Raw genomic sequence first — 11,628 nt, forward strand, 5'->3', positions numbered from 1 at the left:
AGACTTAAAGTCACGAGTCGAGTTCCGAGTCAAGACTTAAAGTCTCGAGTGGAGTTCCGAGTCAAGACTTAAAGTTTTGAGTCGAGTTCCGAGTCAAGAGTTAAAGTCACGAGTCGAGTTCCGAGTCAAGACTTAAAGTCACGAGTCGAGTTCCGAGTCAAGAGTTAAAGTCACGAGTCGAGTTCCGAGTCAAGAGTTAAAGTCACAAGTCGAGTTCCGAGTCAAGACTTAAAGTCACGAGTCGAGTTCCGAGTCAAGACTTAAAGTCACGAGTCGAGTTCCGAGTCAAGACTTAAAGTCACGAGTCGAGTTCCGAGTCAAGAGTTAAAGTCACGAGTCGAGTTCCGAGTCAAGACTTAAAGTCACGAGTCCAGTTCCGAGTCAAGACTTAAAGTCACGAGTCGAGTTCCGAGTCAAGACTTAAAGTCACGAGTCGAGTTCCGAGTCAAGACTTAAAGTCTTGAGTCAAGTCCCGAGTCAAGTCCCGATGTAATATCTTATATATATTAGTAGTTTGCTGTTATATTAATGCTTTGAATGTCGTAAACCAGGGGTCTTCAACGGTTTTCAGACTAAGGACCCCCAAACTGATAGAGAGATGGAGCAGGGACCCCCAACTATATATATTGTATAAAATTGTGTTTTATATTAAACTGGACCTAGTGCCATGTATAAACATACCTCTTTATTGTGCATTCAATACTAAGCTATTCAAATAATACACAGGTTCATATATCCATGTTTTTATTTTAAACATGTGCAAGGTACAGTGAGTAGGGCGGCCGTGCCACTGCCATTTATAAACACACCTTGTCAGCTGATACCAATGCCAACATCAACATTGTCAATTGCATGATAATCATCATACAAGATATTCAAATTGACGTTTTCATTTTAAACATAAATGTGGAAACCAAAATGAGTGATGGCCTATTAGTGCCACTGCCATGCATAAAGATACCTGTTATCTTTCATACAATACTGGACTATGAAAATAATGGACAGATTCATGTTTAGAGAAAAACATTTTTTTTTTTTATTTGTCTAATCAACCAAAAATTTTGCGGACCCCCTAGGGGCCGCGGACCCCCTGTTGAAGACCTCTGTCGTAATCTGCTCCTTTAACATCAGTTTATTCAAGAAATGAAGAAAAAATGAATTGATTCGTGCATCACTTTTTAAGTAACATACTTCATAATCTTTGGGCTTGAGGGACGGTATCAAGTATTTTCAGGTGAAGTCACGAGTCATTGGTGTAAAGTCATGTGATTCATGTCACCACCTCTGGTACTTAGTGAGGAAAACATGCTTCTTTAATTTCTTCTTTTGCTTCTTCATTAGCAAGTAACGACCTCTCACCTCTGGCTCCTCTGTATGTAAACACACACACACACACACACACACACACTGTGCAACCTCGAGTCTCTGGTTGAATACTGCTGATAGACACCAGTGGAAGGGAAGCAGCAAGCAGCATTTAAAGCACTCACACACACGCTTATGTTGCACACACACACACGCGCGCTTGTGTTGCCCACACTTCTGGCTGTGTAGGTGGAGTCTCCATGGAAACCCGGAGCTTGAGTGTTGATACTCTGGTTCAGAGGATGATGAAGAGTCTGCTGCCCAAAAACAAACCTGCTCTGTTTAGTCTCATTCTAATTGTTCTATCCGTCGTCTTCTGTTTTCAAGAAACGAAAGAGCTAACCGCTAACAGACGCATAGCAACCAGAGACCTGAGGTCTTTTATTAGCTCGTCTCTCAGGGTCATGAGGCCGCTTGTTGTTTGTATTGCCAGAGAGGGGGGGGGGGACTATTCCAGGACTCTAATCCTCTGATGATATCTGGTCCCTGCATGTTGACCTGCAGCCTTAAAGATGCTGTTTCCACACGTCGTGGATAAACAGTTAAGTGTCGAGGAGCCACTTCATAAATATGGACAACGAGAAAAACCTGCTCTGGATTCGTCTCTTGTGATGCTTCTATTTCAGGAGATTAATCCAGTTATTTGGTAATTATCTCATTCCCTGTTTTGACATAACAGCCTTTTCAGTCTTTCGGCATCACAAGACTAAGATTATATCCAATCAGAGCTGCAGCTGCTGCAACTTTACTGTTTTTGGTTTTACTGATGCTCTTTCTCCAGCTTTTGTTTTCTTTCTTTGTGGGTTATGTTGTCTTTTTGTTTCCCCATTTCAGAAATAATTGTCACAAATTGAAAAATTTGTGAGTCCTACGAAGCTTTTGTGTGCTCACACGAGAGACATGCACCGGCATATTTTAGAATTTTTGAGCTATTTTGCTTCCATAACATGTCTTCTTCCTGACTAGTGGAGATAAAACATTCAAAATACAGATTCAGGTGTTTATATTACTACTTTGTCTGTTTGTGTCTGTAGATTTCTTCTAAATTCACCAAAAGTTACCATTAGATAATGCTTAATTTGCATATTTAAACATAACATTTTAGAAAACTTGTAATACATAAAATAATAGTCTTAATGTCAGTAATGAACTGGGGAAGTGTCATGGTGATATCTATTTGTTAAAACTATTCTTCCCTTAATTTGATGAGTGAAACATGTCATCACGTAACACAAGAGAAGATTACCTCATGTTCCAAATCAACAGCTGGATGTTGCAATTGTATTTGTTGAATAAATTGTCCCCCTGATGGATGATAAAGTTGTATTTATTGGCTCGTTGAAAGATTTTGTATTTAAATTGTTTTCGTCATGCAGTTTGTCCTTCAGATCTACAATTTAAGTGGACAAACTGAAGCAGTCACTATTGTGTCGCATGAAAGGGTTCTTGTGAATGTGTAAACACATCACTATGTGTGTTGGGTGATTTTGTTTTTCCAGAATAAATGCTTTCCTATCCCTGAGCAGCTAATAGAAAACCTCTGTCCACAGAATAAATTACTTTTCTGGGACAGAAGAAAATATCTTGCGCGCCAAAAAAAAAAACACCATCACAAGAACAATGTGAGTGCAGTACTCTCACTGACCCCATGATGGCAGTGCACAGCAAAGCATGCAGATGTACCACACGCACATGACAACAAAGTGCTGCACCGGATGACAGTCACACAACCTTTGTTGGCTCTAATGTTTTATTTTTTATTTCTTCACTCTCTCAGCCTCTCGATGGCCCTGACACTTCATGGCAGCCATTTCCATAAGCAGCAGAGATGTGAAAGAGGACAGAGGGACGAGAGTGTGATGGAAACAGAGAGGGAGGGTGAAAGAAAGCAGTGGAAAGAGAGAAAGAGAGAGATGTGGGTGGCTGTTAGCAGAGAGGACATAAGATGCTCTACTCCGGGAGGCTGTGTGTCTGTAACCTCAGGTAACAGCTGCTCTACAACTGGCCCCGAAACATGCAGGACCCCCCACTGATCGGAGGGCTTTAAAAAACCTCTCTCACAGCAGCAATTGGATGCTAAGAGCACACAGGTCTGCTGGTGTTAATGGTATAAAAAAACAAAACACTTGACATACCAGAGTGCGAGGTTGCTTCTGCTTTGTGTCAGCCTCATGAAGAGAATTCAGGTTCTTCACTGTGACCTCGTTGCTCTCCATCACGTGTTTCGTCTCTCTCTTCGTCTCTGGTGGAAGGAGTTTTGGACATGTGGTCGGCCGCTGCTCGCTCTCCGTCCAGCGTCCGCCTCGCTGTAATCCCTCAAAGCGGTGCCTCCGGCTCTGTCAAGCGGTCTGAATACATGACATGAGATCCTCTCGGACGGACTTCAGGGAGTGCGAGGGGCTCATTTTAAAGCCACTGTGGAAAACAGTTTGATGCAGAGTGGAAGTGAGAGAATGAGGAGGTATGAGGCCTCATGATGTTCTGAACCTCACCTGACACCAAACTGTGATATCAGCTCTTCATATTTAAGCATTTAGCTCAGGTTTGTAGTTAGGGATGACTCAGGTTTGTAGTCGGGGCCGGTTCAGGTGTGTAGTCGGGGCCGGCTCAGGTGTATAGTCGGGGCCGGTTCAGGTATATAGTCGGGGCCGGTTCAGGTGTATAGTCGGGGCCGGTTCAGGTGTATAGTCGGGGCCGGCTCAGGTGTATAGTCGGGGCCGGTTCAGGTGTATAGTCGGGGCTGGCTCAGGTTTGCCTTGGTCCATCCCCTAGATATGCTGCTATAGGCACTTCCTATGATACACTGAGCTCCTCTCTCCTTTTATCTCCGTCTGTACAAATTAATTTCCCATTAAGGCACATTAGTGACTTTGCTTCTTCCCCGGAGTCTTTGTGCTTTCTCGCCTCGTAGGTTTCATGGATCGTAATTATAATAATAACCATCATTGTTATTCTATTATATCCACTGCTGCTACTAGTCATTTTTCCATCGATATTCTGCTCAATACTCTCATTATATGAATCAATTTTGTCATATGCATTGAATGTGTAACTCTATTATGTATTTCATTCTGTACACATGACATCTATTCTGTCCATCCTCGGAGAGGGATCCATACATTACTCAAAGTTCTTAGTTTCCCTGAGAGATAATATATATATATATATATATATATATATATATATATATATATATATAATATGATTATGGTAATGTTTGACTTTGGTAAGTCGAATTCTTAGAACCCGAATTGTTTGACAAATTTTAGTTTATGAAGGAATTCGATTACAATTACATAATCATGTTCCCCGGAGGATGTACAAACACTTATAAAGATGTCACAAAAACTATTTTACTCTGGATATTCATGGTCCTCAGATGATGAACCTTTTTTATCCAGTGCCCTGTTTGTTCCGTGCATGATTTCTCACCCACTAGCAGAGCTTTTGCCACTTTTTCTTATGTTCTTCTTTCTGTGTTGACAAAAGCACAATTTTTCTTCATTTAAATGGGGAACAGGCAGCTACACCAGTTGCTGGAAACATCATGGGACAAACAAGACAACTATCTATTGCAATGTGACATTTATTTGTTAATTCAAATGTTTTGATCTTAAACTATCCAAAAATGTATTAGCACGCAACAAAATCAGACTTTATTATCTTGATATTCTGTTTCCCTTTTACCCAAATGTGTCATAAAAACTCTAATTAGAGAAATAGACTTTTGAGTGGCACACCATGAACACAGTGAGAGAAAATAACATCCCAAAACATGCCACGATTGTCAATTAAGAGAATAGAGAGAGAGAGAGAGGGAAAGGAAATGTAATCAAGTTGGGTGCACTTTAAATGAAGCGAAGCCAAAATCTTTGATAATTTGCTTCCCTTAATTGGATTCTTCAGCGAGGTGACTGAAATGGCTCTTAAGGATAATTTCGCGAGGCCGTGTGAGAGGAGCACCGGCCCCCTCGTCGCTTAATTGGTCAGTGTCGCTCTCTCCCAGCACTCCTCTCAGTTCCCAAGGAAACGAAGCCACTGGCACACTGCAGCAGTTTTGTTTTCCTTCAGCTCCTGGCAGCGTGGAGTTCGTTCGTGGGCTTCCACACGCGGACACAATGTGTTTCAATCATTGATTTGTCGGGGCTTTTTTTCTACTGAGCTGAATGCACTGCGGCTTCATCGTCCGACACGCAGGACTTGCAGTTGTTGCAGAGATCATAATACCGCCCCGCGTTTCCATTTGGTAACACTTACTTCACAGCATGATATGAGGGCCCTGTTGAACTTGTTGCATCATGTCTCCAGGTTGAAACACCTATGTTGATGTTTCACCTCATATTCGTTACATTTAACGAGGTACTGCAATCACCCGAGTGTACGATGCAAGATGCAAATCAGTCATCATGGTCACACACATGGTCGGGATGGTGGACTTTTACCCAGGAGACTGATGTATGCGTCCCCTTCAGACAAAGTGCTTTTGGTGCCTAAACATAACTAAGTACTTTTGTTCGATTTTTACGTTAACCACGTGTTTTAAACGTGTTTCAGACTACGACCGTAATGCAGGAGAAAATACTTCTCCCTGGAGACAGGGTTGATAGAAACACGCTTAAACTGACTACGACATTTATTCTTATTTTCTATTACTATAGACCACATTCTCTTATGTCAAAAGAGGGCTTAAATAATACAACCCTTCCAAAGAAAAGAAAAATAATGAAATGGTCATTCTGCGTTGAGATTATTTAGTTTTGATGTCAAAATGTCTTCCTTTGATGGTTACTCCTCTATCTCAAGGACATCAGAAGCTAAAATGCAGAATAAAGTCGAAGGTGACTTACAGAACCACCGAGGAGCCGTCATGTAACATCGATGTGCCGACGAGTCCACATGTGAACACTCGTAGTGACGAGAGGACTCCTCAGATCTGCTCTGATTAAACCCTTCAGCCTCTGCTGTAACGACTGAATGATGCTGATTAGAAGCAGAGTCTCTCCTTCCCTCAGCGTCCGTCTATCACCTGCACCTCAATCATGTTGTTTCACAAATAACATGTTACAGGATGAGTAGAGTTGGTGTTTTTGTTTGCATCTTGATTTATGTTTTCCTGTCTTTACTCTTAAAAAAAATAAGAAGTATCATCGAATGATTGCCCCTGTTAGTATTTAAAGGTGACTTTAAGGTGGCTTTGTATGTCTAAAGGGAACAATGAAACAATAGAAAACATCTCAAACTGCAACAAAATAAACCCCTCTGAGCTGGCTCTGATCTATAATGAATTCCACATTAAATTGACATTGTTATATAAAATATGCATGAAATGTGTGTTTTCTAAAGACCGAGACAGTCAGAGTGAACATTCAAGCCAAAGTAAAAACAAATCTCTACAACGTCACCTTGATTTATTACAAATATAAAACACTGAATGCATGTTTGCAGCAGTATTACCCCCTTTTTTTTAATCAAGTGGACACACCTGAATCATCGCTGCCACAGTGTCACATGATTAGTAAAATGGAGATCACCTGCATGTGGCTGAGGGGGTTTCAGTCGATTGCAGTATAAATACACCTGTATCTGGGAGGTCCAGCTTCTGATGAGTCGGTTTGGTGTTGGAGTTAAATCAATCATTGAGCAAAGAAAATGGTAGAACTGATGATACTCTAATTAGATCACTTGAACTAAAAGGCTTACATTCTTATAATCAGTCAGCAGCTGATTGGGTTTAATGCCTGCACCACACAATGCTCCGCTAATGCTGAGCTCGTGCATCTGTTGAGCACGATGAGTCCGAGGACAGCTGCACGGGGCTGACCAGCTTCTTCACTTGTGTCTGAGGTCAGAGGTCAACACCTTCTCAATAATCCCTCATTCATTGAAAGATAGGAGAGTAGTATTTCAGATAATCCATGAAGGGAGCACTCCGAGCGTTCAGTAAACTCCATCTGTTGTGTCTTTTCTTTGTGTGGGTCTGAAATGGCGTTTGAACCGGGACACAAACGCTCCCATTAAAACCCAGAATACCTTTCTGAGTCTCCACAGCTCTGAGCAGTAATGTGTCCGTCTGGAAATTAATTTGTCATCTTCCAAATCAAAGCGACGCATTCATAACTACTTACTGCTGTATTCTGTTTCAGGTTAAAGATATCTAATTAAAACGCTTCGGTTTGGAAGAATCTGGACACAAGAAAAATCAGTATATAGAATATTTAACGACTATTAAAATAAATACATGAATTGAATATAATTTATGTACAAATGTGACAGTTGAAAAAGGAACAGGCAAAAATATTGTATTAGTAAATTTAGGGTCAATTAACCAGCATGAACAAGAGCAGAAATCAACATTATGATTAATAGAAGAGCACCTTATTAAAAACCTCAACATCAGCTCGTGATTGAAGAGGTCGTTTCTTTTCACTGCCACTAAGGGGCAGAATATTGACACCAGACTGTGAAATGAATCACCTCTCACAACTCTGCAAACTTTGGTCGTATCCAAAAATCAAATAAATTGTATCAATAATGTTATATTAGAGAATAAGACGAATGTTATTTGTTGTGAAATTGGTTTCCTTATTATGCTCGGGTTCCCTTTAGTCTGCTGGAAAATGTATTAAATTGAAGTCATTTACTAAACTTCTTCAACTCAAATTAATAAAAAAGACACATTTCCTTTCTATTTAAAGTCGTTTATTTTGTGAGTTGAGAGTTTGTGTGAGAAACATTTGCTCAATCTGTAAAACGATGGACTTTATTTTCATCCAGTCGAAACTCAAAGTTTCTTCTGAGTTTTGGTTCCATTTGGATGATTTTTAGATGCATTTTCCAGATTTCTGCAACACTGTCATTTTTGGGAGCATTTATTTATTATTATATGATTTATGCATTGTTATTTTGGGTCACACCGGGTTGCTGTTATTGTGTGTTTTTGTACATCACAAAATCAGGTAGACGACCAATAAAAAAAGTGTTCAATGGAAATATGTTCCAACAAATCATATATTTCATCCAACGTATCGACAAACACTCAAACTTATATTTACTTGATTGTAAAGCAGTTGAAGTTGTCACCATGACAATCATCTTATTTGATAAGCAAAGAACACGCTGGAGGCGTCGCCATCCTAACCGTCCAGCCGGTGTCACCGGGAGCTCGGTCATCCTCCCGGCACCGTGAACTTCAGCCCAGTTCATGTGTACGCTGATCTATTTTAACCCGCACACACTAACACACTGCTGCTGGAGGGCTGACGACACGTCCCATATTTCCCTCTCTGATATTCAGGTCTCACTCTGAGAGCTGCTCGGCAAGACACACTTGTTCTCAGGAGAATGTGCAGAGTAGACTAAAGAGATGATATCTCTGCTTCTGCTTCATTGGTTTGTGATCCTTTTTCATTCGCTTGCCCACATCAGTCACTGCTTGATTTTCTAAAATGTGTTATGACCCAAGACGTACAGAAATACACAACACAACATTTAACCAAACAACAAAATCCTACTACAAACAACATACGACAAAACCTGGGTTTTAACCTCATCTTCCCACGCCAGAGCTAAACAATGGCGACAGAAAAATGTCTGACATCAGCGATAAGCATGAATATCTGGATCTCAACAATGACTTTCAAATTTACATTTCTTCAATCAACGTGAATGAAACCGCTACCACAGTCTCTACAGCCAACAATGCAAATTTGCAACAGTTGCAACACTTTTTCAATGAAAGATTTGGCAACCAACTACCAGGATCCTACTGACCCAGAGCAGCGTCTGTCTGAGCTACATTGCTGTAAAGCCGAAGCTACTGCAAGCTATTTCACTGAGTTTACTTTCAGCGTTTAGCGTTTAGCAGCTAAAGAGACAGAAGGTGGAGTTTGGTGGTGGAGACCAAAAGCAGAGCTAAACGAGAGGGAGAATATTGGACATACATTCATCAGGTGACACAAACACAAAGACTCCAAATGAAGAATAATGCTGCTCTGTAACTGCTGGATGTTTAGATAAAGCTTTGCAAACAAGTTCAAGAACTTAAAAGATAAAGAAATGTAAACTTGTTTTTGCTGGCCAAAAAACAGAATCGGTTTTTTTCAGCGCTGATAAAGATGGAAGGTGATGTATTTGTGTCGGTTGTAGTTTATGCTTTGAGTTGTAGCATGTGTTTAATTTAATCAAAGGTGTGTTTCACCTGAGTGCAAGAAGGATTTCCCTCAAGGACAAAGCTGCAAGTTGAGATGAAATCCATGCTACATCTGTTTCTCTACAGTATGCAGTTGGGCAACTTTTTGCAGCCCGTTTGGACTCCAAATGTCTGTCTGTTTGAACTTTAGTGGCCCTGTGGTGACGGTAGTAAATGGTAGACGAGTTCATGTTTACCGGTCTGGGATGACATGTACCGACAGATACCAGAGACATGAGAACTCATTTGAACTGCATTTGTCAGCATGTGGAGGATTAAATCCTACAACACATTTGATTTTTCAATGCAAATACATTCATATCTTTTATCCAGTTCTTATTGCTAAAAGGCAAAATGTATGTTTACTCCCTAATAGACGCACAGAGATGATTAATTCATCAGATGTTGGTTTACTCATTAATAACTTTCACTACAAAACATAACCAGCCCTCAACATGTAATTAACCTCTAAATTACTATGTGAGGCATTTTAAATTTCCTAAGCAGTAAATTAAAGCAATATTAAAATCATGAATGAGTTTGACAGCCGTGGGGGAAAACTCTTCTTTGTAAACTACTGTGATTTATTTTGTTTTGGTTTCCAGTGTGTCAGTTTTTTCCGCCTGCGTGCTGACGGAGCAGCAACAACATCAAGTAACAAGTGCAACAACATGCCCGAGCAACAAGTGCAACAACATCAAGTAACAAGTGCAACAACATGCCCGAGCAACAAGTGCAACAACATGCCCGAGCAACAAGTGCAACAACATGCCCGAGCAACAAGTGCAACAACATGCCCGAGCAACAAGTTCAACAACATGCCCGAGCAACAAGTGCAACAACACTATGTCGTACCTGCAGCTCCCGGAGAGATGAGCGCGATACGTAAACAAAAGGTAGAACATAGCAGGAATGCAGAAGGGTGGGTACAGGATCAGAATGTGTACATTGCACAGATTGATGGTGTGACACATGTGTGAGGTGCCGGTTTCTATGAACTGCATTCCTCGTGCAGGGAGGCCTCCAGGATGAGGGGCCTCCTGCAGTATTCTTGTGCCTGCCTGTTTAATCACATTTAAAGGAGGCTACAAGCGCCGGCCGCCGGGAAGTCTGGACCGGACTCTGGAGCTCACATGGCACACCATGCTTGCTGCTCCCGTCTGGACCGGTGTAGCCACGCCCTCTTCCCCTCCTCAATCATAACACAAACCAATACCCAAACCCGTCCGTCAATGCTGCACCCGCCTCCTGCTCGGCCTCCGCTCCTCCCTCAATCCACCTCCCCGCCGGATTCCACTCCGGGTCTTGTCTCTCGCTTGTTCCCTGCTCCTGAAAGTAGGTCACTGTTTGCTTTGTATTATTCAGCAACAGGAATGATTGTGTGGTGAGGGTTCTTGACTGTGATCTGGGTGACATGCAGCCAGCCAGTGGTGTGCAAGAGCGTACGAGGGAGAGAGAGAGAAACCCGCCTGGCAACAACACACCCCCGTCCGTTCCATTAAGATAATGTCTCAGCTAAGTGAAACTTCCATCAGGTTTTTGCACTCTCAACGCTTAAACTGCAGCCTCAGTGAGTGACCTGTCTGCCCACATCGGCCTGTAAAATGTGGCAGAGGAGAACCCTCAATGAGCACACATGAGGAAGTTAACGAATAAACAGTATCTGAAGCTTTGAAGTGGAGGGAGGTAACAGCGACGCGCAACAACACGCAAGAGCATTGATTGAGTCGCACGCACTCGTGTAGACCCGATGACCTGACTGACACGAGGGTTCATCTCGTCTTGCCACAGCACACTGATGATATCTGGCAGGAGTTTGGTCCTTGTTATTCTGCAAATAAGTGCCCACTTTGTATGAAATGTATTTTATTGTATTTTTTGTGCTAAATGAACATGAATTCAGTCCATTAGTCCGGGCCGGGATCCTACCTTGAATGCAGAGCTGTTACGCAATTTAGAGGATTTTGGATGATCTGCGATTGATGCACTTTGTGGCATGTTTTTAGTCCGGCTCCATCTGAAAATACAACACACACACACACACACACACACACACACACACACACACACACACA

This window comes from Anarrhichthys ocellatus, unplaced genomic scaffold, assembly GCF_004355925.1.
Source record: "Anarrhichthys ocellatus isolate YVR2014 unplaced genomic scaffold, GSC_Weel_1.0 scaffold26, whole genome shotgun sequence".
NCBI lineage: Eukaryota > Metazoa > Chordata > Actinopteri > Perciformes > Anarhichadidae > Anarrhichthys > Anarrhichthys ocellatus.